This window comes from Ovis canadensis, chromosome 4, assembly GCF_042477335.2.
Source record: "Ovis canadensis isolate MfBH-ARS-UI-01 breed Bighorn chromosome 4, ARS-UI_OviCan_v2, whole genome shotgun sequence".
NCBI classification, from domain to species: Eukaryota; Metazoa; Chordata; class Mammalia; order Artiodactyla; family Bovidae; genus Ovis; species Ovis canadensis.
In genome coordinates this window covers 89,062,109-89,069,115 of record NC_091248.1, presented here as the reverse complement: position 1 = coordinate 89,069,115, position 7,007 = coordinate 89,062,109, and the positions used below count along the sequence as shown (strand labels likewise).

The window sequence follows — 7,007 nt, the reverse complement described above, 5'->3', positions numbered from 1 at the left end:
TTTCATTCTCATACATGGAGTCAGCCAGTGCTTAGCACATATAGGATTTCATAATCAAGAAGGCTTTACCAGTTAGGATATATTCAGTTTACCAAGACCAGTTATGACTCCTATACATAGGGGCTTGTAGAATTCTATAAAGTAATAGATTTTGACCATAAATGATTTTATAAAGTTTTAAATCCAAAAGTGTTAGATGTTGAGTAATTTGACCTACCTCCCAGCCTTTGAAGGGGTCAAACTAATTAACTTTTAATTTATTTGCTACTGATGACTGCAAATTTCAGGAAGTACAAAATAATTAGAATGAAAAAAAGGATAGGTATGAGATACTATCAGTGAAAAGGGTGTATATTTTAATCAAAATGACAATCAGGCATGAGCAGTACAGTGCACTATAGGGCTGAGATGAGAACTTCTATATAGTATCTGGGTCAGGTAAAGTGAAAGTGAAAGTGAAGTCTCTCAGTCGTGGCCAACTCTTTGCGACCCCCTGGACTGTAGCCTACCAGACTCCTCCCTCCATGGGATTCTCCAGGCAAGAGTATTGGAGTGGGTTGCCATTCCCTTCTCCAGGGGATCATCCCGACCCAGGGATTGAACCTGGGTCTCCTGCATTCTAGGCAGATGCTTTAACCTCTGAGCCACCAGGGAAGCCTATGGTCAGGTAAAGGGACAGTGAAATGCCAAATGTAGAGGTGATTTATTTTTTATTTTTCCTTAATTTTAATGCAGTTGATTTAATCTGGAGACCATATGTTTAGTTGTTTTAAATTTTTTTCTCTTTTCATGGAGGAAAGAAAGAATTAGTCCCTCAGTTGTGTCCAACTCTTTGCAATCCCATGGACTGTAGCCCACCAGGCTCCTCTGTCCATGGAATTCTTCAGGCAAGAATACTGGAGTGGGTAGCCATTTCCTTTTCCAGGGGATCTTTCCAACCCAGGGATTGATGCCGGGTCTCCTGCATTGTAGGTAGATTCTTTAGCATCTGAACCAGGGAAGCCCCTCTCCTCCTGGAAGAACATACCAAAAAACTTTATGGAATGAAGGTGAGAGATGGCTGATACTTTGCATTTAAACCAGGAGCTGGACTTTTTCTTAAAAAGACTAGATAGTAAATATTTTAGCTTTGAAGGCTCTTAGGTCTCTGTAGCAACTACTCAACTTCACCACTATGAGAAGTCTGTTGGGAACAAATGGGAATGGCTGTGTTCTGATAAAACTTTATTTACAAAAATAGACCATTGTCCATGTGTTCCAGTTTGCTAACTCTTGCTTAGACCCTTTTTCATTTACATGCATTTTCTTTTAGTCAAATTAATTAACTTTAAATATGAAAATTATTTAAATTGGACTAAAATACACTGGTAAATCAAATAGTAGAGAAGATTTAAAAAAATCTGCATCATTAATAACCAAGGTTGCCTTAAATTACTACCAAGTGCTAAGACTGTTACAGAAACCCCCAATTTTGTGATAGAGTTTCGTGTAGGTGATGCTGACTTATTTTGCCTGTTTACTTGGTTTTGGGATGATATGTTTTGAATTTTATCTTGAAGAATAAAACACAAAAAGTTCACCCCCATTTAATGTTTTTCAATATTCATAGTTTTAGCTAATGTTATCCAAATGATTTAATGATAAAACAGCTTTAAAATAGTTAATAATGAAGGTTTATTTCCCATTCCTGGCTTTCAATGTCATTTCAGTCCATTTTAAAAATTTGTGGGGAGAAAATATTGTCAGGAGAAAGCTCATCATCAATTTGCCACAGCTGAAACTGGCACAGCTGGTGAATGAGTGTTTTAATGTATTTCTAGATTAAGCAAGGCAGTTTAAAGAAAACATCATGCAAAAATTCAATCTGCTATGGGTTTAAAATAAAGTCTTCATCTGTGTTGCTGCAGAAAGAATAGCTACCTTATGTTTTGTCATATTGTAGTGGATTATCTTTAATGAAGCGTATATCCCCCACAGCATTATTGTGATATTTTGTGTTTGTCTTGGTCTGCACTAATGCAATGGTTTAATTTTAGTGAACAAAAGAATGGATTTTACTCTTAGTAATGCCATGGCAGGTTTTTTTCTGGAAGTTGTAAATGAAGGCAATTCACACACATTTAGAAGGAGACCTTTGTTCTTGATTTCAGTTGGATCTCATAACAATGATAATGTAGATGTCTTGATCTCTGAAAAATTCTAAGAGGTCTTCACGAAGGAAACCATTCATAGTGTATTTTTTTTTAAAGCAGAAAGTAGTATGACTCAAATTGAAAAGGAGAAAGAAAATCCAACCTTCCATCATCTTTCTTCTATTTACATATCATTCAGTTCAGTTCAGTTCAGTCGCTCAGTCGTGTCCGACTCTTTACGACCCCATGAATCCAGCAAGCCAGGCCTCCCTGTCCATCACCAACTTCCGGAGTTCACTCAGACTCACGTCCATCGAGTCAGTGATGCCATCCAGCCATCTCATCCTCTGTCGTCCCCTTCTCCTCCTGCCCCCAATCCCTCCCAGCATCAGAGTCTTTTCCAATGAGTCAACACTTTGCATGAGGTGGCCAAAGTGCTGGAGTTTCAGCTTTAGCATCAGTCCTTCCAATGAACACCTAGGACTGATCTCCTTCAGAATGGACTGGTTGGATCTCCTTGCAGTCCAAGGGACTCTCAAGAGTCTTCTCCAACACCACAGTTCAAAAGCATCAGTTCTTCAGTGTTCAGCTTTCCTCACAGTCCAACTCTCACATCCATACATGACCACTGGAAAAACCATAGCCTTGACTAAACGGACCTTTGTTGGCAAAGTAATATCTCTGCTTTTTAATGTGCTATCTAGGTTGGTCATGCATTGGAGAAGGAAATGGCAACCCACTCCAGTGTTCTTGCTTGGAGAATCCCAGGGATGGGGGAGCCTGGTGGGCTGCCGTCTGTAGGGTCACACAGAGTCAGACACGACTGAAGTGACTTAACAGCAGCAGCAGCAGCAGCAGCAGGTTGGTCATAACTTTTCCTTTTAAGGAGTAAGCATCTTTTAATTTCATGGCTGCAATCACAATCTGCAGTGATTTTGGAGCCCCCCAAAATAAAGTCTGACACTGTTTCCACTGTTTCCCCATCTATTTCCCATGAAGTGATGGGACCAGATGCCATGATCTTCGTTTTCTGAATGTTGACCTTTAAGCCAACTTTTTCACTCTCCTCTTTCACTTTCATCAAGAGGCTTTTTAGTTCCTCTTCACTTTCTGCCATAAGGGTGGTGTCATCTGCATATCTGAGGTTATTGCTATTTCTCCTGGCAATCGTGATTCCAGTTTGTGCTTCTTCCAGCCCACCATTTCTCATGATGTACCCTCTCATTCTCAAGATGTACATTCTCATGATGTAAGAAGAGGTGGCAAGAATACACAGAAGAACTGTACAAAAAAGAGCCTCACGACCCAGATAATCATGATGGTGCGATCACTCACCTAGAGCCAGACATCCTGGAATGTGAAGTCAAGTGGGCCTTATAAAGCATCACAATGAACAAAGCTAGTGGAGGTGATGGAATTCTAGTTGAGCTATTTCAAATCCTGAAAGATGATGCTGTGAAAGTGCCGCACTCAATATGCCAGCAAATTTGGAAAACTCAGCAGTGGCCACAGGACTGGAAAAGGTCAATTTTCATTCCAATCCCAATGAAAGGCAATGTCAAAGAATGCTCAAACTATTTCACGATTGCACTCATCTCACATGCTAGTAAAGTAATGCTCAAAATTCTCCAAGCCAGGCTTCTGTGATATGTGAACCGTGAACTTCCAGATGTTCAAGCTGGTTTTAGAAAAGGCAGAGATCAAATTGCCAACATTCGAAAAAGCAAGAGAGTTCCAGAAAAACATCTATTTCTGCTTTGTTGACTATGCCAAAGCCTTTGACTGTGTGGATCACAGGAAACCGTGGAAAATTCTGAAAGAGATGGGAATACCAGGCCACCTGACCTGCCTCTTGAGAAACCTATATGCAGGTCAGAAAGTAACAGTTAGAACTGGGCATGGAACAACAGACTGGTTCCAAATTGGAAAAGGAGTACGCCAAGGTTGTATATTGCCACCCTGCTTATTTAACTTATATGCAGAGTACATATCATTACCATCTATTATTTCTCATTCATATTTCCATCTACCTGCCTACTTACTAACATACCTACCTATCTATCAACTCTCTGAACAATGGATATCGTCTTTTCTCTTAATTTTCACCCTACACTTTCAGTTCCTGGGGATTTCTCTCTTCTATCTCTTTTTCATCCTTTGGAATACCTTCCAAGGATTTTATTTAGTTCTCCTACCCTTATTAACAGCCTGCTGCCTTGCAGGAAAAGCTCCTGTGCATCTCAAACTAGATCTTTCTCAGCTCTGCCTTTCCTATAGGATTTAGCATTTTATCCTGTGTCCTAGGTAAAGATCTAGGGGAAGAGGGACAGACTTACTCTGTGTATGGTGTTCCTAGAAATCCTAACTGGTTATACCTGCCCATAGTTAACCATTAAAAGATGGTAGAAGTTTGGCGGTGTTTTTTTTTTTTTTCCCCCTTATTCTATTGGGTTGGCCAAAAGTTTGTTTGTTTTTTTTTCATAAGATAGCTCTAGTAGTGCTTAGCTGTCTTTAACTTCACTTGAAACAATTTTGTAAGATTGTACTGTGACAGCTGTCATATCAGTGTGCATTTAAAAAATAACAACATAAAAATTGGTGAATTTCTGTGTAGCAATTTTAATATTGACAATGGAAGAGAAAAGCTACATTTTTGGTATGCTATCATTTATTATTTCAAGAAAGATAAAAATATGATAACATTTACTGTGTGAGGTAACTTCCTTCTCTACCTAATTTGAGAGTTTTATCATGAAAGGAAGTTGAATTCTGTCAAATACCTTTCTGCATCTATAGAGGTGATTATTTGGTTTTTATTTTTAATTATGTTAATGTATCACATTTATTATTTTGTGTATTTTGAGCCATCCTTGCATCCCAGGAATATATCCCACTGTGGATATTTGAGGGTCATGTAACAGTGGGTCATGTTTTGTTTTTAATGTGCTAGTGAATCTGGTTTGAAGAACCTATACCTATTTTGCTCAAACTATTTCAAAAGATTAAAAAGAAAGAAACATTCCCAATTTTTTTCTGTGAAGCCCCATCCCCATATTACTAAGATTTGGCAAAGACAGTACAAGAAAATAAAATTACAGGCCATTATCCTTGATGAATATAGGTGCAAAAATCCTCAACAAAATATTAGCAAGCTGAATGCAACAATACACCATAGGATCATACAGCATGACCAAGTTGGATTCATCCCAGGGTTACAAGGGTGGTTCAACATGTGCAAAGCAACCACTGTGATACACCATATTAACAGAATAAAGGATAAAAAACCCTGATTATCTCAGTAGTTGCAGAAAAAGCATTTGGTAAAATTCAACCTTCATTCATAATAAAAACTCTCACCCAAGTGGGTGTAAAGGAAACATATCTCAACATAATGAAAGCGATTTACAACAGACCCACAATGTAATAGTCAATAGTGAAAAGTTGAAAGCCTTTTTGCTAAATTCAGGAAAAAGACAAGGATGCCCAGTCTTACCAATTGTATTCAACATAATATTGGAAGAACTCACCACAGCAATCAGACAATGAACAGAATACAAAGCATCCAGATTGGAAGAGAAGAGGTAAAACTGTGGTATTTGTAGATAACATATGTTGCTGTTCAGTTGTTCTGTAGTGTCAGAATCTTTGTGACCTATGGACTGCAGCATGTTGTCCTGGCCTTCACCATCTCCCTGAGTTTGTTCAAACTCCTGTCCATTGAATTGGTGATGCCATCTATCACCTCTGTGCTCTGTTGTCCCTTCTCCTCCTGCCTTCAATCTTTCCCCAAATCAGGGTCTTTTCCAGTGAGTCGGCTCTTCACTTCAGGTGGTCAAAGTATTGGAGCTTCAGCTTCAGCATTAGTCCTTCCAATAAGTATTCAGGGTTGATTTCCTTTAGGATTGACTGGTTTGATTTCCTTCCAGTCTAAGAGACTCTCAAAAGTCTTCTCCAGTACCACAGTTCAAAAGCATCAATTCCTTAGCACTCAGCTTTCTTTATAGTCCAACTCTCACATCCATACATGACTACTGGAAAAATAGGATTTTTGTAAGTGAAGTGATGTTTCTGCTTTTTAAAATGCTGTCTAGACTAGACAGGAAACACAAAAAGGGTGTATAAACTCGAACCTAAAACAATAAAGTAAATGGCAATGGGATCATACTTATCAATAATTACCTTAAATGTAAATTGGTTGAATGCCCCAGCCAAAAGAAAAAGACTGGCAGAATGGATACAAAAACAAGACCCCTATATACATTGTCTACAAGAGACCCACCTCAAAACAGGGGACATATACAGACTGAAAGTGAAGGGCTGGAAAAAGATATTCCATACAAATAGAGATCAAAAGAAAGCAGGAGTAGCAATACTCATATCAGATAAAATAGACTTTAAAACAAAGGCTGTGAAAAGAGACAAAGAAGGACACTACATAATGATCAAAGAATCAATCCAAGAAGAAGATATAACAATTGTAAATATATATGCACCCAACAGAGGAGCACCACAATATGTAAGACAAATGCTAACATGTAAAATAGAAAGCCCAGAGATAAATCCATGCGCCTATGGCCACCTTATATTTGACAAAGGAGGCAAGAATATACAATGGAGAAAAGACAATCTCTTTAACAAGTGGTGCTGGGAAAACTGGTCAACCACTTGTAAAAGAATGAAACTAGAACACTTTCTAACGCCATACACAAAAATAAACTCAAAATGGTTTAAAGATCTAAATGTAAGACCAGAAACTATAAAACTCCTAGAGGAGAACATAGGCAAAACACTCTCTGACATAAATCACAGCAGGATCCTCTATGATCCACCTCCCAGAATTCTGGAAATAAAAGCAAAAATAAACAAATGGGACCT

General features: G+C 38.4%; 1 non-coding gene across 1 annotated transcript; it reads right to left on the bottom strand.

Moving 5' to 3' along the window:
- Nucleotides 1-582: 582 nt before the first annotated feature.
- On the bottom strand, nt 583-654 carry TRNAS-AGA (transfer RNA serine (anticodon AGA)). The gene has a single exon. It is a non-coding gene; the product is annotated as a tRNA-Ser (tRNA).
- Nucleotides 655-7,007: the final 6,353 nt, after the last annotated feature.